The sequence below is a fragment of the Muntiacus reevesi genome, chromosome 2, assembly GCF_963930625.1.
Source record: "Muntiacus reevesi chromosome 2, mMunRee1.1, whole genome shotgun sequence".
NCBI lineage: Eukaryota > Metazoa > Chordata > Mammalia > Artiodactyla > Cervidae > Muntiacus > Muntiacus reevesi.
The window spans coordinates 130,030,458-130,052,964 of NC_089250.1; the positions used below are offsets into that span (position 1 = coordinate 130,030,458).

The following is a 22,507-nucleotide window of genomic DNA, read 5'->3' on the forward strand; positions in this document are numbered from 1 at the left end:
GACCCTTTTAGCATTTCTGTGAATGTTTAATCAACCATTACACATATCACTAATTGAGATAAATTTTCATTTTCAGCTTTCATTTAAACCATGAAAACAATGGGGTAGATTTTTTCCTAGATAGATTCAGTGCATATATATTAACACATAACATTAACAAATACCTGAGTAACTATCAGTTTTTAATTTAGATGATTCCATTACAGTTATATAATTAATCTAAAAATACAATTAAAATTAAAATTGACTGTCATTCAGACACTGCAATTAGAAATCATTAAAAATGGCCTTAGGTGAGGTATTACTTCTAAGTGATCACTAAAATAGAACTGAATTAAAATTTAAAAATAAAAAGCTCTAATTTCAAAAGGTTGTACATAAAAATTATAGGCTTTTAAAAACACACTTGTGTCTTAGAATCTTCCAGGAATATAATTAAACCCAGCACACACTGACCAAGTCTTGCTGCAGGTATGGAGTAAAAGTGAACAGAAAACTGGGGAGTTCAGCTAGAGACTTAGGTCCTCAACAGATTCTAATTCTACTACTTAGTGAAAAGTTCAACTCACCAATTACCAAGACCACTATCAGTAAGAACAACACGCTGATATTTTGTGTCTGCTCTTTGTGGCAGACAGTCTGGTTATCAGATGTATAAACTAGGTAGCTTCACTAAAAATCAATGCCTTCACTTTGGTGCTAGGTGTCTTCCAAACAAAATAAATACAAAATCTCAAGAATGGAGTTGGGCCAATGAGGAAATAAACAAGCAAACATGAAAAGCAGAGGCATTAAGCATGCTACACTTTGAGTTGTTTGGCTACTTAGTTACATTCAATTCTGCATCCATTTCTCTTTTCATATGATTGATTTAGGGGTTATATCAAAAATATCAATTCACCAAATTATGTGTTCCATTTGTCATCACAAAATCATCTAAACATCCATTTTGGTAAAACATCTCTTAACATATTTTCCATAAGTGTTAAACTAGTACTATCCCTATGTTCAGTTTGAAGTGGATGAGACCCACAGTAATTCATTATAGCAAATACCACTGTAAGGAGGTTTTCCCTCATTTAGTTCAGTTCAGTCGCTCAGTCGTGTCCGACTCTTTTTGACCCCATTATGGAAAGAACCCCATCTTTTCCTCATTATTTGACACTAATTAGCTCATATAGGAAAAGGTTCCATTTTAGTAATCTTGATACACACAGCTAATTGGGATGGTAAATTCTGTCATACTTTATAAGCAAAGCTGTCATTGGATATAGTCTGTTTTGTGACAGTGCTTTACTATTCAGTTGGTAAAACCACAGAAAAAAAGATTTTTTTTTTTCAAATTTCTTACTGCTGATAGTTCAATTGCTATTTATTATTTTTTCTATACTGAACTTCATTAATTAAATGCTGTTCCACCATTTAGCTTCTGATTGTTAAAGGCAGATACACAGATTGCATACATGGAAACGACAGAGCCAATAGGAGCCTTGTTATTTATTTATTTTACCTTACATGCTAAATATGTCCTTAATTTTCTCTTTAAGAGTTCATCTATTAATTCTGTGGCACCTTTTAAGAACTGTATAATCCTAAGTATTTAATCCTGTGATCATTTTTATCTTTGAATAACAGTCATCATCCCCCCACCACTTCTATTGTCATAACCATCATGTTTCCATGGAAACTCTGGTGAAAAAATGAAATGGTAAAACACCTCCATTTTAGTTCTAACTTGATAGTGTAGTTTGTATTAGGAGCCTCAATTATTCAGACTGGTAAGAATATAGAGAGTGGTTTCATAAATTATATAGAATAATAGTTGATCCTTTATAAATTAGACATCATGCTTCTAGCTAAAGGGGCTTAACCCTTTCTGTTGAGAATTAGTTATTTGATGACATTTGGGGGAGATTTTTTCCTTCTTCTTTACATTTTATTGTATTGCTCGAATTTTCATGTAAAATGAAATAAGCAAAAATTAAAATATTCTTTACAAATAACTAGTTATTTGTTATTCATAAATGTACCTTAATCTTTACTAAATATCACTAAACCCAAAAAGCAAAGTTTTAGATACATATTTGCAATTAAAAAAATTTTAATGTACAAAGGAGGATTTAGAGATGTCTTATAAAATCTCTTTGGGGCTTTGTCCAAAGCATTGATTACTTCCTACATTTTGCTGCTCTAAAAATAACCATAAGTTAAAAAGAAGCAACCAATTTTAACTTAAATGTAAGTTTACTACTATTTGAATCACTGAAGGGATCCAGAGGAAACTGGTTATAATGCTTGGTTCCATCAAGGAAGATTTACTTCTTGCTCTGTACATATTTTAGATTATTTAATTAAAAAAAAATATATGCAGAGTATGTCATGAGAAATGATGGACTGGAGGAAGCATGAGCTGGAATCAAGATTGCTGGGAGAAATATCAATAACCTCAGATATGCAGATGATACCACCCTTATGGTAGAAAGAGAAGAAGAACCAAAGAGCCTCTTGATGAAAGTGAAAGAGGAGAGTGAAAAAGCTGGCTTAAAGCTCAACATTCAGGAAACTAAGATCATGGCATCTGGTCCCATCACTTCATGGCAAATAGATGGGAAAACAATGGAAACAGTGACAGGCTTTATTTTTTTGGTCTCCAAAATCACGACAGATGGTGGCTGCACCCATGAAATTAAGACACTTGCTTCTTGAAGTGACCAACCTAGAGAGCATATTAAAAAGCAGAGACATTACTTTGCCAACAAAGGTCTGTTTAGTCAAAGCTATGCTTTTTCCAGTAATCGTGTAGGATATGAGAGTTGGACTATAAAGAAAGCTGAGTGCCGAAGAATTGATGCTTTTGAATTATGGTGTTGGAGAAGACTCTTGAGTGTCCCTTGGACTGCAAGAAGATCCAACTAGTCTATCCTAAAGGAGGTCAATCCTGAGTATTCATTTGAAGGACTGATGAGGAAGGTGAAACTCCAATACTTTGGCCACCTGATGCGAAGAGCTGACTCATTTGAGAAGACCCTGATGTTGGGAAAGATTGAGGGCAGGAGGAGAAGGGGACCACAGAGGATGACATGGTTGGATGGCATTACAGACTCAACGGACATGAGTTTACTTAAGCTCCGTGAGTTGGTGATGGACAGGGAGACCTGGGATGCTGCAGTTCATGGGATCCCAAAGAGTGGGACACGGCTGAACAACTGACCTGAACTGAACTGAAAATAAAAAGTTATGGAATTAAAAGAAGTTTAAGCAGGTGAGTGAAGTATTTGGATTTTACTATGTGGCTTTTCACAGAGAAAATAGAGACAGCTTCTTTTTGCTTTTCCCACAACAGAAATAAGGGGCATTTTCTAAAGTGGGGCATTTTTCCTTAATGTTTCCTCGTCAAAGATAGAGAACTGGACAAATACCTAAGAAAATGGACGCATTTTGTTTCTCCTAGAGAAATTGCTAGAAATCACCCTTAACTGTTGGTGCTTCCTGCTCACTAAAGGATTACAGGCTAAAGACAAAAAAACTTTGAAGTTCATTACAACAACAAAATTAAATCTTGGCAAAGACTGAAATAAGTGGAAACATAAGTGACATGGATATTGTAAAGCTTTTGCCCTAATCAACTGATAGGGAAGCTGTTTGGGTAAAAGTTAAAAAGGAGAGAAAAAAATCTGTGGCTTATTATATTTTCTAAAACAATTCTGTGGTCTTGGTCTCCTTAAAATCTAAAATAAGAAAATTTCTAATTCAAAATAACTTTGACATCCAAACAAATATATACTTTTTTTTTCTTTTTATACAAATATTGAGTATCTTGGCAAGCCACCAACTCGATGAAGGCTCTGGTATTTATTGGTCTCTGGAAAAAATTTTTTAATTTATTTGGTATTACAAGCTAAGTTCTCATCTTTGACTTCCTCCTAAAATAATAAAAAGTCCCTTTGACTTATGAACTTAGATAAAAATCTTGATGTGAATATTATTCTTAAGGAATCATATATCTTGTTTCTAACAATGTGCTACTATCTTAGAATAAGATGGGAATGGTGAAGATTATATAGAGTATGTTAATAATGGGTTTATTACAAAAATGATTCACATACTTTTTCTACTAAGATCTTGAAGCAAACAGACCTAGTAGCAGTGGCCACTTAACTTATCACCATTCCTAGCTAAAAAGAACCACGATTCCTGTAGAAAATGCTGCTTTCAGGCTCAGAGGAGGAAATGTACACAATCTGGGACATTTTGTCATTCAGAAACCATGGGAGCTCTTTGTAAGTAATGGACTGTTGAAGAAGAAACAAGGAGTCACCTTGATGCACTGAATTTATAAAAATCTACAAATTCATAATGATACCAAAAAAAGACAGGAAAAAAAAACCACGTCATTTCTCACTAACAGGTAACTAAAGCACCATTTACTTACTCTGGAAATTGGTGATTAACAGGAAAGAATAAAAAGCATTTGTCCTGCTGGTCTTGAACAAATAGTATGAGGGTAAGCAGTCTATCAAAATCTTAACTGATGATGGAGAGGGTTTGGAGGAATTCCAGTTAATAGATATTGAAAGAATGATGAATTGGATCATGATCATATAAAAAGCCTAATGAGATAATTGATTCAGACAGTGATCATTATTGGTATCAAACCAGTTTTTAAAAAGTAGATAGGAAACATGACCACGAAAGGATTAAGCTATCACCTCCAAATCCACTATTTCAATTTCAAGTAGCTGAAAGTCAAAATATGGCTGGTTAGGCCCTATTTGCCTTCTGTTACAATATAATATTGCAGTACACTGAACCTCCTATGAAGTTTTCTTACCACAAAATATTGATCATGAATCTAACCAGCCCTTTAGGTTTGATGATCCTTCATAACAACACAGAGGATATGGAGATACAAGGTAGATGATGCCATTTATAAATGATAAGACAAACCTGAAATGGGGGAGCTGCACCAGGACAACTGATTCATTTCTTCAACAAGCTAATGGAGCTATTAAAGAGGCTCTTCTAGACCAAAGGGACTTAATAAGAGACATAACCAACATTCAATGGATGAGATCTGTTTTGATCCCAAGACAAACAAACCATTAAAAAGAGATTTTTGAGAAAATTCAGGAAAAATGAATAATGCCTAGATGTTGCTTTTGTTAGATGTAATGACACTTTGGTTATGTAAAAGTCTTTATTTTTAGAAGATACATATGGAAGTTAAGTATTTAGAGGGAGTGATATAATGTTAGTGATTTGGTTAAAATATTTCAGTAAAAAATGAAACAAGGATTTGATGAAATTGGTGGAATAAGATTGATAATTGTTGAATCTGGGTGATGTTTTTAAGGGGAAGATTTCATTGCACTACCCTCTCTGAGTGAAAAAGTGGGTAATAACAAGTCCCCAAAATTTATCTTATGAAAATATGTATGTGAAAGTTGGGATCTAAAAGTATACAGATTAGTTTTGGCAGCAGACATCTGGTGGCTAGTGTGAATCCATTTACAAGTTATGTGACTTTCGAATTAATCCTCCTAGGCCTCAGTTTCTTTATCTATAAAATCAGGGAAAATAAGAATATTTGTTTCATAGAATTGTTGTCAGGATTACATAAGAATTCATGTAAAGCCTAGGACTTAAGTGCTCAAAAAATGTGAGCCATTAGTCATTATCACTATAGTTATAGTTATTAAAACTATGAGAAGAACAGGATAATCATGTAATTAGAGTATTTCATCATTAATGAAGTGAAGTGAAGTCGCTCAGTTTTGTCCGACTCTTCGTGACCCCATGGACTGTAGCCTACCAGGCTCCTCCATCCACGGGATTTTCCAGGCAAGAGTACTGGAGTGGGTTGCCATTTCCTTCTCCATCAGCATTAATGAAGTGGTTTCAAATACCAAAAGCACATGAAAAGATGCTCAACATCATTAATTATTTGAGAAATGCAAATAAAAACAACGAGATATCACCTCACACCAGTCAGAATGTCCATCATCAAAAAATCTACAAACAATAAATGCTGGAGAGGGTGTGGAGAAAAGGGAATTCTCCTACACTTACACTGGTGGGAGTGTAAACTGATACAGCTACTGTGGAGAACAGAATGGAGGTTCCTTAAAAGACTAAAAGTAGAACTACCATATGATCCAACAGTCCTACTCCTGGGCATATGCCCAGAGAAAAAACATAATTTGAAAAGATATATGCACTCCAATGTTCACTGAAGCACTACTTGCAATAATAGCTAGGACATGGATGCAACCTAAATATCCATCAACAGATGAATGGAAAATGATATTCCACTTATATGTGGAATCTTAAAGGGTATACATTTACAAAACAGAAATAGATTTACAGATGTGGAAAGCAAACTTATAATTACTAAGGGGCAAAGGTAGAAGGAGGGATATATTGAGAGACTGGGATATACACACTACTATATATAAAATAAATAATAAGAACCTGCTGCATAGCATAGGGAATTCTAGTTAGAACTCTATAATGACCTATATGGGAAAGAAATCTACAAAAGTCTGAATTATAACTGATTCATTTTGACATGCAGCAGAAACTAACACAACATTATAAATCAACTACACTCCAATAAAAATTAATTAAATATACATATTCTGATTTAATAGAATATATTTACATTTCTAGATTCTGTGGGATTTGGGTTGTTTTAATTACTTGGACATTTTAGTTAATTGGTATTTATTTTGTAAAAATTCTAAGTAAAATTATTAATTAAAAAAATAGAATGAAGTACTGAAAATAAATAAGGCTTTGTCTTACAGTTCAGAAAAGTATGATACTCCTGGTCCTCACTATCATTAGTATCCACACAACAGTACTTGTTTGAACTATTTGAACTTTCTAATTGTTAAGATTTTTCACAAATAAGAGCTTATCCTATGGGTGTGCTGAGGTGCTCAGCCATGTCTGACTCTTTTGAAACTGCATGGACTACAGCTTGCCAAACTCCTCTGCCCATGAAATTTTCCAGGCAAGAATAATGGGGTGGAGTGCCATTTCCTCCTCCAAGGGATTTTCCTGATCCAGGGATCCAACCCTTGTCTCTTCCATCTCCTGTACTGGCAGGCGGATTCTTTACCACTAGCTCCACCTATTGTTTATGTCTTTAACAAAGGCATAGATAAGCTCACATTTATAGGCATCTGTGGTGATTATAAGATTATTAAAGCTTTCAAAATCTGAAGGTAACTTAAGAATATAAATGAGTGTACTCATTAAAGAAGTGACTCTAAAAAGCTGGCAAATAATCCCCAAAGGCAGGATAACTTTATTTTTTGCTTTTGTTTCATCTATAAACATAAGACTCCAAATGTTACAATCTAATCAGGGTCATTCTTTTGAAATGCAGGCGAAAGCTTGGGATCAATTAATATTGATAACTGGTAAAATAGGACCTGAGGGGTTTGAGGGAATGAGTAAAATTCTTCATCTTATTCAGCCCCCTTCCTCCCTGACCCAGTCACAAATATATACCTCCAAGGGGAGAGAGGGAGAACTGCTAAGGATAAAGGAAGTTTTAAGTTATACTTCATCAAAACTTTGTCAGCAACCATATCACATGCAGCATAGAGAACAGAACCCATGGAGATTTACAAACAAATCTACATAAGTTAAATGCTCCCTTGGCTCAAAACATTTCTGTAATTGCTTATACAGAAAAATATTTGGTAAGAATAATTAAAATCCTTAGGTTGATATCAATGTCCCTTTTAAAAGCTCATATAGCATTCTATACTTCCTGACCTCTTATTAAATAACACCACAATCAATAATATAATTGGCTGGATTTATTAGACTTTAAGTTTCTCAAGAAGAGAACATATCTATTTTGTATTCTCTTTGCTGAGTACATGTCTGGCATATTTGAACTTAAAAAAATGTTGACTTAAGTTTTCACAATAATGATGTACTTTCCTTTGATATGGAAATGACTATACAGGCATTTGTAATTGTTTTGCATACTGACAGATGTGTCCCTTGCCCCTCTCACTTCCTTTTGTCTGTTTGAATTCAATTTCATGCATTATTAAGGTACTTAATTGACCAAGGGGGTGTGATCTGTAGCCACTAAGTAAGTCTTACTGTTCAAGGCACGCAATAAATAACATACACTTTTAAAAAGTAAATTGAAAGTATAATGAATATTACAACTGAATTGGGAGGGAGACATTTATATTGATTTATTATAATCCAAACCTTTTTGACTATAGTCATATTAAGAAATACATTTTTCATCATATCATCTCTTACACACACACACACACACACACAGGGAAATACAAATTGACACTATTGCATGTGATACACCTGAAATAATAAAAATGTTGGTCATGATACACTACATGAAGTTTACAATCCCTAGAGGTTTGCAACTCAGAGTTGGAACGATACTACAAAGGTTTATTCTTTTATAATAATTCCAGAAGTCAACTATTTTAAATTATTATTCTCCTTGGGATCTTTTTAACAATCCCAGAGTCTATGTATTTTCCTAGTTCTTGCTAACTTTCTTTTCTTGCACAGAAATTTCAACATTCTCTGCATTTCAAATGTCTACCTTCTGCATCTGAGGATGTACAGATGCCAACACCTTATAGACTGACATGGCTATGTCTCTCTAATTATTTCTGGCTCGTTCATTAATCAGCAGAGAGTCAAATTGACCAGTGTTTGGCTCTTGAAAGCACTTGGGAATAGTAATCATGTCAGTGGGCAGAAGGATGACAATATAGCATTGTGTTGGCAGGGTCTATCATTTGTGATTACCACAAAGGTGGAATTTAAGAATGCTGTGCCCTTAATTTCTAAAAGTTAATGAAACCACGTCGACAGAACTTGTAAGGTGAAAACACTGCTATTTGAAGGGACTGTCAAATCTGTGACTTCTAGTTCTCAAAAGCACTTCTTTTTTTGCCTGCAGCACATTATTCTTTTTTGTAGTACATTCACTTTCACAATACAAGCTTCTTTTTTATTACCAGTGCAATATCAGTCCTCTATTATAAATGTTAGTTTTACTAAAATCTGTTTTTGTGTTTTCTGTCTTAATACAATGCCATGTTTTACCATTACAACCCGACAGGTTATATGAATGGAAAGAATATTCACTGTATTATATACACAAAGTAATTACATTTGAGATTATTATAGTGACTTAGCATCTAAAGTGAGAAATGTCAGTCAACAATGTGTGGAACTAACTGAGACTGTGTATTTTCCCAACTTTGGCAAATTTACAAACTCTACCACCTCAAAACAACAGTTTTAGCATCCTGGTAAGCCAGGTTCTCCCAATGAATTGATTGTCCCATTATGCTTAAAAGTCTGCTTCTTTGAAGAAGTAAATATAATTTTAAAAAATGGTGAGTATTAAGTAGGAATGAGGAAATCTTAATTGAACATGGACAAATTACTTTCTATAATTAGTATTCTAGCAACTGAATTAAGTAAATCTTGGCCAACTCTATGCTTCTGGAATTCAATCTTGTCTGATGCCAACTGTGACACTTTTTTTGCACCTAAGCTTTTCTCTTAGAAGTGAAACTATGGGAAAGTGAGGCTCATTTTCAACATCAGATTAAATTCTGTACTCTGACACTAATACAATTTTAGTGTTTTGAATTTATTTGTCTTCTCTTTATAGCAATGGTTCTTAACCAGGGAAGATTCTGTTCTCCCTCCACATCCTGGTTACCCTGGAAATTATTTGGCAAAATCGACCAAGCAGCAGTAGTGGTAAAGAACCCGGCTGCCAATGCAGGAGACATAAGACTTGGGTTCCATCCCTGGGTCAGGAAGATGCCCTCAAAAAGGAAATGGCAATCTACTCCATTATTCTTGCTTGGAGAATCCCATGGACAGAGAAGCCTGACAGGCTATGGTCCATAGTGTCCCAAAGAGTCAGACACAACTAAAGCGACTTAGCATGCAGGCATGCACTAACATTCTTGATTGTCATGACTTGAGTGGTGGGTATATGACACTGGCACCTAATGATTTAATCTATGGGAAATATATATTTGGTCTTTGTCCCTGGTCCCTGGCACATAGCTCCTAAAATCCTTGGAATCCCTGGAGTGGTCAGTGCCTCTTTGGCATGCTAATGAGATGACTGGTGGCCCTTAGATAGCTTGCGGGCTGGTCACCAGAAAGGGCAAAGCATGATTAGAGTATTAGAACTTTCAGCTCTTCCCCCAACCTCTGGAGAGGGGGTAGGAACTTGAGGTTGCCTAAATCACAGGAACCAATCATTTAATCAGTTCTGCCAACACAATGAGGTCTGTCTACATAATAAGAACCTCTAAATAAAGGGATTACGAGACCTTCAGGGTAAGCTATGTACTCTTCTTGCTCTTCTTGTTCACATCTTCATTCAAAAAAAACACCATTGGTCATTTGGTCTGTTATAAAGGTGTCATCCTTTCAATGAATGGTCTTTTTTTTTTTTTTTAATCTCAAGGCAACTTTTTGGATCCCATTTGAAAAGAATTGTTAGACACACTAAAACATATTCTTTATCATTAAATTAACTGTTCCTGTAATATAGTAAAGTTAAGAGGCTTAAGAGTAAAAGCCAGGAGCCCCATCCAGAGGAGTGTCCAAAATAACCTGCTTACCAGCATAGTGAACAAGAGACTTGATTTGGAAGAGGAAAATAATTTTCAGTAAAATATATGTTTAACTAAATTGTGACATTTTGATAGGCAAATTTTACTAGCATAATAAACACACTGTGCTTAAGAAAATAAAGCAGGACCGTTTTTAACAAAAAAAAAACTTAGAAAAACTGATGGGGAATTTCCCAATGAATCATACTTTCCAAGTCCTTAAACAGAAAGTGATTTTGAAATTAATCATTTTAGGAAGCTGCTTTATCTACTTCGTAAGACTATCAGAGTGATTTCTTTTCAATATGCTCAACCAGTAACTTACCTAGGTTGCCTAAAATGTTTGAACAGTTTCTGAGTATCAGAGTAATAGGCTGGCTTCCTGAAGTAATTAATACAGTTGATAAAGTTGACTAGTGTTTGCAATTTATGCATTGGAGGAAACTGGTGTGATATACACAGATGTCTGTGAGCAACAGCCATGCTTCACTTTTATGATATCTCATCTTTCTCAAATAACAATTTAAAGATGTAAACTAACATGGTGTATTATGTTCATTGTATCAAAATGAGTTATGCTGCCATTTTAATTCATTATTTAAAAATCCTTTCTTTCTAAAAGGATTCATGGGGGGAAATGTTAGTATAACATTTCCAGTTTCAGAGGCACTCTATAATTTTCTAATGGCATTTTATTGAAAGATAGACTGGCTTATTATCATATCTAAATGTCACATTGGCAAGAGAAAATTATATGTATAATGATGAAAATGGAAAATGCTCTGTTTCTAAAAGCTAATTTACTGAACTACTATGAGTTATCAAAACATAATTCAAGCAAAACTGTATAATTTTTTAAATATTTTTAGTAAATTAAGCACTAACAATACTTTCAGATTCTAAGAGGAAGGAAATATAAGTGACTTAGTGACTTCTTTTAAAATATAAATCCACAAAGTATTCCAGGATTCCTAAGAATCTGTTTTTCTATTGACAGTCACAAAGATGTCTGTATTATCAATTTAGAAAATCCCAAAGGTAAAAATATTGTTTATTTAAAAGGGAATTAAATTTCTAAAAGAATGACTGTTAACTTTCTAAGCATTTGAACTAGAAAGGATTTCAAAATGATCATTTTTACAGACTAGAAAACAGGTCCAGAGGTTCTAGACCAATGTCACATGGAGAAGTTGGTGTCATTGCTGTAACTAAGGCCCAGGTCTCCCAACTCCAAGGAAATATTCCTCTTGCTATGTGAGCATGACCTTGCTAGAGGTCCCCACTGAGCGTCAGGCTTGCTCTTACTAGGTTCAAAGGTTTTCCCCTTCTACTATGGTCCAATATTGAATATAAAGCAGCATTATTAATTATGCTATAGAATTATGCTATATGCCATCTTGGGCTTCCCTGGCTCAGACAATGAAGAATCTGCCTAGAATGTGGGAGATCCTGGTTCGATCCCTGGGTTGGGAAGATTCCCTGGAGGAGGGCACGGCAACCCACTCCAGTGTTCTTGCCTGGAGAATCCCATGGACAGAGGAGCCTGGAGGGCTACAGCCCATGGGGTCGCAAAGTCAGACACAACTGAGCGACTAAGCAAAGCACATACACTATCTTGATTCCATGGAAAGGAACTCCCTTCACTGAAGAATAAAATATATTCTGGTCACATATTATTATTTTTCAATGGAAACTACTAAGAACACAAAGGGATCTATTACTAATACTATTGATAGACATTATTTTTTTTTGCTTTTTAAAGGCATACATCACAACAGACTCTATAAAGTAACAAAATATAACAAAAAGACAGGAGCACTGGGCTGCTCTCTTTTCCCTTGAAGTTTGGGGCTCTGGAAAGGCTGATCTAATTGCCATATGGGGTCAAAATATCCTTAGAATTTAAAGAGCTCTTGATGTTTAGAAAGTAATTTCCAGTTGTTGTTATGTACTATGACAACAGTGGAAAGGAATCAGCTTTCCTTTTCAGAAGAAGAAAACATAGTCAATAATCAAATGCTTGTCTGCATCCACCAAGCAAGTCAGCAGCATTAGATTTTCAATTATCTTTAGGTCTCTGCTGTCAGTTAGAAAAGATTGCATACAAGGACATACTGAGATCCACCTTCATAAAGCCTGGCGACCTAGGAATCTTAAAGATAAGCGAAATGAAGAAGAAATTAGCAATTGGACTTTGAGAGTTGAAAGGGAAATAAAAATACTTCTACCCAAGGCCAAGTAGTTTTATCCTGAAAATAACTTTTTTTTTTTTAATCAGTCATACTGCACTTGAAAAATCTTACTTTGATGCTATCTGTAGTCACAAGTTACACTAAAGTCTTAATCTGCTAGCACTGGTGGCCTTAGAAACTCATTTATACTTCTTTCCAAGCAGATTACATGTACTAGCCTTTGAAAAGTAAACAGCCCTTGTGCAACTGAAAGTCCAGTGATTAGTTCAGGGCCAACTGCTGCAAATTTTTCAAACCTCCTATACTTTGTCCTGCCATAAAATGGAAAACAATTTTTATTGCCCAGAGAATGGGATTGTCTTCTAACTTATTCAATCTGAGAAGTGGTCAGCAAATTCTAATTCTGGTTTGAAGGCTATTTCATAATGCCATTCTTAGTGTTCTTTCCATTTAATTGGCATATAGTTCCCTGTTTGGAACAGGATATTACTCACTTGAATTCTTTCCATAGGGGGAAAAACAATTTTCCAGGCTCATTTCCCTGAGAATTGCTTAGATCAAGACCAAGTTGGTTGAAGTAAATTGTTGATAAGATTGTGAGAATACTAAGATCTTTACTCTGAAATCCTTGGCAGAAAAACACTAATAAGAATGTTCAAAATTTCAAAGTAGTCAGAGCATTCAAAAGAGCAACCCCATGTGCATTTGATTGTGCATTTAAAATCTAATGTTTGTTAGATGCTAGACGACTCTGGGGCCTTGGGGAAGATGTTCCTGAACAATCCAGACCTCTGTTCTGATTTGCATAGCCTTGTGTGTTTTGAGATGCATTTGATGAGTGAATTTTCAAAGGTCTGAGCAACAACGGCAGTTCCCTCTGTGAGCCAAAGAGCTCCGAGCAACTCCCCTTGACAAGCAGAGCGAGCAACTAAAGGGTTGTCTCTGCTAATGAAATGTAACATGAGAGCATCTTTTACTGCCATCACGTTGTGTCAAACAACAAGGCTTGGCACCAAAGTAATCCTGAAAATATCAGACTAAAATGTTCCCTGTAAATAGAGTGGAGCTTTAAATCAACGAGGACTAATTATAGAAATGAGAATAAAATGTTTATGTGGACTATATCAAAAGGGCCAAAAGAGTGGCCCATATGTTGACAATATTTTCTACAGTTATTGAGTCAGGGAAAGTGACTGTGGTACTTCGTTGGTTCAACAGTAATAAGTCAGTCAACCTTGGTACATCTGCTGTTTTGTGCATCACCCTTTTTCAGGGAGATGATGATACAGGTCCTGCTTTGTAGACTAGCCCTATTTCCAGCTCTCTACCACAGTTTCATCTCTCTTGTTTACTATTAAATTTTCTTTTTGTATTATGTGCATCTATGACGACAGTCCCTTTTTTTTGGACAAGGTAGAGAATAACTGAACATTTTGCACTGAGGTACATGGTGCCTCTCTTTCCTCTCTATGTTCATGTTATCTCTGGAGGAGAAGGGACTTAGGTGCAAATTTATGCTAGGGTGTTAGGAAAAATGTTTAATTCTTCTTAGGAGAATCTTTAATTTTTATATTTCTTTAGAGTAAGGACAATATTTAAAACTGAAGAAATACTGAGATGGAAAAGTGAAAAACTAAATGTGTCTACTTCAGTGGACATTTAGGTTGCTCTCAGGTCCTGGAAGGATGGATAAAGAAGATGTAGTACATATGTACAATGGACTATTACTCAGTCATAAAAAATGAAATAATGCCATTTGTAGCAACATGGATAGACTGAGAGATCGCCACACTGATGAAGTAAGTCAGACAAAGGTATATCATATGATATTGCTTATATGTGGACTCCTTAAAAAAAAAATGGAACAAATGAACCTATTTACAAAAAAGAAATAGAGTCACAGATGCAGAAGACAAACTTACAGTTAAAGAGGGAAAGAGGGGGGATAAACTGGGAGATTGGGATTGACATATACACACTAGTATATACTAAAAAGATAATGAATAAGAACTTACTGTACAGCCCAGAGAATGTTCATCAATACTCTATAATGACCTATATGGGACAACAATCTATAAAAGAGTGGGTATATATATAACTGATTCACTTTACTGTATAGCAGAAACCTAACACATCATTATAAATCAGTTATACTCCAATAAAATTAATTTCCAAAATTAAAAAAAAATATCACTTCACAAAGTAGTACAAACCTTACCCAGGGTCATAGTCTGACTTTTCTTTCGAAGTTCTACTTATATCTAGGAGACTTAAAAGGACCTGAGACCCTCTCGCTTAGTATTGAACTCCCTCAGTCTTTTTTTTTTTTTAATGCCAGATGGCATGATGGATCTCAGTTTGCTGATCAGGGATGGAACCCAGGCCCCCTGCATTGAGAGCTCTGAGTCGTAATCAGTGGACCACCAGGGAAGCCCTCCCTCGGTCTAATACTCTCTCCTCCTTTGCTGGATTTAACATGCTTTACTTCTCTTTCTTTCTCTCAACACTGATGATCCATAATAATCACTACACATTGTTACCTATTTTACTTGAAATTCTTTATAATTCTATATAAGCTTATTGATTCTTCTTCAAATCAGATTCATTTTCAGTCCATTTAGGGGACTCGATCCCTACCAATCCATCCCAAGAAGAAAATGAATTAGTGGTTTGATAACTTCAATAGTTAGTTGTTAGTTAACACACTAGAACTTAAACAACTGTATCATTGTCTACTCCTCCATTCTTGAAACCCTCTCCATCTCTGCCTTCTGTGATGACAACTGGTTTTCCTTCTACCTCTCTCCTTTCAAACTAGTCTTTGGACATGGATTACACAATTTGTGTGTGTGTGTGTGTGTGTGTGTGTGTGTGTGTGTGTGTGTGTGTGTGAAATCTTTCCTCTTTTTCTGATTTTTAACTGCTAATGTTCCTCAAGAATCAATCCTCGGTGCCATACTCTTTCATCCACATCTCTACCATCTAAATTCTCATTATTTTCAAATGAATACCAACCTCTTCTCTGAGCTCCAAGCCATGTCTCAAAATCACCTCATATGTAACCTGAGTAAAAATGAAGTTATGATGATCCCACTCTCCAAATGTGGCCACCATTCTTTATCTTAGTGGATGCCATTGTCTCCCTCTGATTTCCAGACTGAACATTCTTGCATCATCCTCGGCCTTTGTGCCTTTCATCATCAATATCTATTTCCTTAAGAAAACTTATTGGCTTTGCCACCTAACAAGCTCTCAAATGCTTTTCTCTATTCACACTGCTGTTATTCTATCCTATCTGCCTTCAGCTTTTACCTGGAAAATATTCTGACTGTTCTTGCTTTCACATTTTCACTCCTCCAACCAGAGGAAAGAGTGTGTAATTATAAGGCCAGAGTGCATAATTATAAACCAGCTCATCACATTTGCTAACCTACAAGCCTGAAGTGTTTTCTTTAAATCCTTAAATCCCATCTCCATCTTGCATATTCTAAGTTCCAGACATATTGGTTTAGTTCCTTGAATATGTAATGTTGTCTCCTAACTTGGGGACTTTGCATATGCTGTTTGTCTGTCTAGAATACTATCTATACTTCCTTGCCCAACTAATACCGGCTAATTCTTTCCTCGCCAGTACCAGCTAATTCTTCAAAATCCAGCTCAAATTTAGTTAAAACGTCACTTCCTCAGAGAAATCTTCCCAGAATAATTAATGTGTCTCTCTCTCCTCCACTGGACAATAGGTACCATGATGGCAAGGAGCATGGCTATTTTATTCATTGCTTTATATGCAACCTTTTGTAGGCACATAGAAAATATTTGTTAAATAAGTGAATGCATATGACAAATGGAATGAACACAAATAATGCTGTTACATAATGGCCTGCTAGATAATTATAGAATGTTTTTAAATCAATCAACCTATCTATATATCTACCCATCTACCAACTCAATGGAAAATATCCTGATGTTGGGAAAGACTGAAGGCAAAAGGAGAAGGTGGTGGCAGAGGATGAGATGTTTAGATAGCATCACCAACATGAGTTTGAGCAAACTCCTTGGAGATAGTGAAGGACAGGGAAGCCTGGCATGCTACAGTCCATGAAGTCACAAAGAGTTGGACATGACTTAGCTACTGAACAACAACATCTGCTTACCTACATACCTATCCACCAAGCAATGCAGATTAATAAACATAACCACAGTCAAAGATTTATAGAGATTTTGTCGTAAGAAACAGTTCCTCCATAAGAAAAAGTTCCTCCATATGAAAAACAATACCAATAGTCATCAGCTGAGATCATAAATAAATGTACTCATGAATCTATACTCACATAACTATCAGAGCTTCTCAACTGAAGGGCTTGGATATGAATCCCTTCAGAGCATCAGGATAGAACTAGAGCTGGTGAGTCAACTGGCATAAGATGCTATACTCATTTTCTATGAGTGTCATGACATGTAATAATTTGGAACATACTGCTAGATGGGACCAGTTTGAGAGTATTTTTTGTTATTTGGTGCCTTTTTTTCTTTTTTTTAAAGCAGTGATTGGGATCGTATTTTCCAAAGCACAATAAATTGAATTAACAAGGGTACAAATTGAATCAGTCTATAATACTAGGATCCATTCACTGTGCTATCAGGTCACCACAAAAATTATGTTTAAGAACTATATATAATCATATTATAAATGCTTATAATATAGGTGTTAAATCGAAAAAGCAGAAGATAAAATTGTAAATGACCATAAGTATAATGTTAAACACAAAGATAGTTAATAGAAGTTGTACTTGATTTGTTTAGAATGTGATTTTTACTTTTTAATCTATATCACTATGCTATTTCTTTTAGAGTGAAAATATAAAATACTTTAGTTAAAAATAGATATCATTATAAATAAAACACTGACTTTAATTTGCTATTTTGTTTTTCTGCTCTGTATAACCCTAATCAGGGAATATGGCTGTGGTATACATAAATCCCTCATTGAAGAGCAGTTTTTACACCAAAAATTCTTATGATTATTACAACTACATATACTTCAACTTAATTGCTTAATATATATAGGCATTTCCTTCAGAAAAAGAGATATTTTGCCTATAACTACTGAGTACAAATACAACGATAAGAAATGATAGTCTAACTTGAAAATATTTCATTTAAGAAGTAGTCTATATTCATATATCAGAAATACTTAGAATGAAATAGAATATCTGCTTTTTTTCTATTTGATTTTCTGCGTGGTTACTTTTTCATAAGAAAGGGTATAAATATGGAGATCAGTCTCTCTACCCAAACAGGGCTTTATCACAAGGAGTATCATAACTTAGAAGTAAATATTGAAAATAATTATTGAATTACACATCAGTCTCCCCACTGAAGTGCCAGATCCTTACTTTCAGAAAATATATTTTTTCTATTTGGTATGCACACTGTAAAGTACAATCATCATAAGTATATTTCTAAATGTTTATTAAATGAATAAAAACATAGTCTCTAAGGAAAATAGTGTAATGAAAATTCCTTTCCTCTAATGAAAACAACTTTCATCATACATGGTACTTCCTGCTCTAAATAAGGTTTAATGAGCTTTACCTTCAATCTGAGGTTGTCTCATCTAATGTCTTTGTGATTATAACTTCATATTTTAAAAAGGAGAAGCTCTTAGTGGATAATTAACAGCAATTAAGATAAGCTTAAACATGCCATAAAGGTAAAGTTTCTGTCATGGATAATTTTCTTTCTAGGAAATATATCTCATGAGACAGGGCACATATTCTGCAGTAGAATAGTTTTATTTATTTATTTTGGAGAAGAGCTTTGAGAAACATTTCCCTGGGATACTTCTTTCAAGTCAAACTTTCTGGACCAGCCATCCAAACTGAACACTTGGTGTGGTTTCTCTGAAAGATATGGTCTGCTTTCTGCCACTGAATCCAGACTGTGCTAACAGCTAAGTTTCTGCAACTGAGTTCTAAATGTCTCAACTGAATCCATCTTTACTATCAGTCTTACCTGTTTTCTTTTTACACAAATAGGCCTAGTCAATGAGACAATGCCAATAATAATTTCGCATGAATAAATAACATGATCATTTTAGTTGGGTTTTATAAAATACTAATCTTATCTTTAGTGGATTTTGCACAGTCAAGAGGACCTTGAAAGAATAAAGCTTACACTGGGCAGCCAAATCGTCATCTCAGTTTTAAATGGTACAGAATTTGTGATCTATATAGAAACCTAGAGGCATTAACAAAACTACCCAGGGAATTTAGATCAATTAGAGCCTGTTCGTATCCCCTGCAGTGCTGGCAAACCTCATAAGTTCCTTAAATACAAAGCGAAGGCATAATGCACAGAAGGGAAAGAAATCCAATAGGAAGAGAAAACAGTGCCACCACAAATAGATGTTTAAACATGTTAGTTCAACTAAAAAACTTCTCCCTGGGGAATAATTTAACAGTTTTCCTACTCTGAGCAATAGTACACCTAATTAAAAAGATGCTTTCGACTTCAGAAATCTTTAGATGTTGATTATTTATTAGAAAGCTATAAAATGCTAACAGTATAAAAAGCATTACAACACCTCCTCCAGTAATATAGTTATTTTGAAGAATAAAATGAACATTATTTATCTCTCTAGAATTTAGATCAATGGTCTTAGACTTTCATTTTTCATCAAGCTATTCCCTTTTTCTAAATAATAATCAATGTTAAGGTATATGGGTTATGCTTTCATTTGGATTTAGTATTATTTGAACAGAAAAATTCAAACTAATTTATCCTAGTTGACTGATATGCAAATATAAATATAATGATTGATTTATAATCCATTAAATTTATACTTCAAAGAACAGCATTTAAATGTAGGTCATCATTTTATTGCCCTTTTTGGTTCTTTAATAATAATTGAACTTTCTTTTAACTAAATGTTTCTATTTTATTAAAATGATACTTACAGATATTTTCCAGGCTAGGTTTAATTTTACAACATGCTACTAAATTGAGACAAGTTTGCCTACATAAGACTAAAGAGGACTGTCTCAGATATAATTTGTTCTATATAATAGATCTGCAATAAACTGTCTGAAAATCAAACCATCTAGCAAATATATTAGGGTATATTTCCAGTGATTGCTTCTATAAATAATACCATCTACTTGTACAGCCCTTTATAATTTACCGAGTTATTTTTACATATTGCCATTAATTAAATCACTAAATAACATTATATAGGTAATATAATGAGATTGAGAGACAGATGTTAAGACAGGACCAGAATTATTTGGTTGGCAATAATAGAGCCAGGAGCAGAACCTGAGGCTTCTAGTCCTCATTCAGAGTCATGTTTTTTGTATTGATGGATTCTCTTCCAGTGGGAAGACCTGTTGCTACACCTATCTTGTAATTGTCTGAACCTGAATCTCAATAGATTTGCTTTCTTGCCTACCTTTAGTTAAAGCATGTGCAGGTGAACCCATAAATGCCCAGAATTAATGAGACATATACACAATTTAACCTTTGTAAGGCCAGCAGTACACTGAGAAGGATATGACTAATTCATAATTGCTTTCCCACCACTGATCAGTTCTAAGTCAGTGACTGACCTTGACTTTGGGTAGAATAAATAGGAAAAACATTCATTAAAAATCTGTCTAAAATGTAACAGAGAAACAGAAGTAGATGAAAGATATATTTCAGTTAAAAAAGACCTTCAACATTTTCCAGTAACTCTACAATTACTTAGATAGTTGCTCAAGTATTATTTTAGATAAACTTTAAATACTACCACTAATTGTACACATAAAATGTATATAAAATGAAGTGTGTGAGTATATATACAAAAATATAAATATATATAAAATGATCCATAGTAACCTTATTTAAAGATATAAACTCAAGAAAAACTTTGCTGACATAAATTATAAATATGAGCATTCATATAGCAAGAAAATGTTCCTTTAGGAATAAAGTCTAATAATAACCAAGTTTTATAGTTTTAGAACCAATAAAGCACATTAAATGACTCTCCTCTGCCATCTCAGGATGATTAATGCAAATACCAGAAACTAAAGTCTAAGTTTAGCATTCATATGTATTTCAACCTAAAGTAGAAAACCAGAAAATTCATACCAATCAGTCACAGTATAGGAAATACTGATGACTATGTGGAGCTTGTTTGGTGTTAACACTGGCTTAGTGTAGTTTCCTCAGGAAATCTTAGCAGGAGCACTGATGGTATGTGACTATAGGATGTAAGTCTATGTCCCTCCAAAGAGCAGAGGAAACAAAAATTATATAGAGAAGAAAATGTGAATATATGTATATAGCTTTGAAAATAATAGAATTTAATCTGCCAAAATGAATTACAATAATCATTTATTTAGTTCTAGTCCAAATTTTTAATCTTCATAGATTCTCAAGGCAAAAGAAATTATTTTATCCTTTTTTAGGTTACTACAAGACCAACCAATCAGATTCTTCTCCTGCACCATCTAGTCACTGATATTAGTTGATTCAAACCTTCCTGTATCCTATATGATATCAAATACAAAATTGTTTTTACCCAGGTTACCTTCTTGGGAGAAAGAACAGGATTATATAGATTATACTTTTTTAAAAAGTAACCTAAAATTTTTGCAGAAAATAGTTAATCTCAAATTACTTCACATTTTTGTTTAAAAAAAAAAAGTAAAGCTTTGTTTTAAAGCAAATTATTCTAGTAGATAAAAATGTACTCTGTTATATACAAATACAATGGCATATGTACTATCTCATAACTTTATGTACTATCTCAAATAAATCATAACTTAGCAACACAAGTTGTGAAATAAAATTCATATTTTATGGCAAGACAAGAAAAATTCAAACAAAAAGTTTTCTCTGCCCTTTGGCCTCCTCTCTCCCCTCAATGTGTCTTGTGTATTTGTATCATGTATTGATCAAACCTACCCCACTGGCAGAAATACCTGCTCAACCAGAAAGAGCAACATTCTCCTAGCAACAGTAAAACAACTCCTTAAGGATAACTTTCCTACTTGAATTTTTAAGGGGTCATATGACACTTACATCTGGATTATGTAAAAAATGTTATTTGATGTACAGCCCTCTGTCAAAAAAAAAAAAAAAAACCAACTTAAATTTAGGGTACTTTGACTTCTGGTGGGCAGGAACAGTTCTCAGAGCTTTCTGAGATGTTCTTCGGGGTTATAAGTCAAGTTTGGCTCTAACAAAATTTTCCACTTCTTTCTTAGATCAACTGATTAGTTTTTACTGACAAAGTTCAATGTAAAGCAACAGTGTACTCACATGAGAAAATATTTCCAGCCTTATTATTTTTCATACAATTTCACAAACTGGTGAACTCAACTGCAATTCATTCAGAAAGTGTTTTCAGTGAAAGGAAGAATGCATTTATATTCAATTGTTTATACTGGATTTTAAACTAATCATTTTCCCTTGTCCAAATGATCTTCCTCACCAAATTAAGGTTTCATATTTAAGGGGAGACATACTAAGTAAGCATACTATGTAGTAATTATCTTGAGCATCTTGCTTATTTTCACTCATTAAGTAGTTACTTTCTTTCCAACAGAGTGTTGAGCTTTGAGTCCAATATTTGACCTTATGTCTATTCAAAATCATGTTTTAAACATCAAAATT

At 34.3% G+C, this 22,507-nt stretch overlaps 1 protein-coding gene across 2 annotated transcripts in view; it reads right to left on the reverse strand.

The window, feature by feature from the left end:
• Nucleotides 1–22,507, reverse strand: part of PRKG1 (protein kinase cGMP-dependent 1) — a 1,324,229-nt gene that overhangs the window by 102,535 nt on the left and 1,199,187 nt on the right. The gene's annotated exons all lie outside the window — the stretch shown is intronic.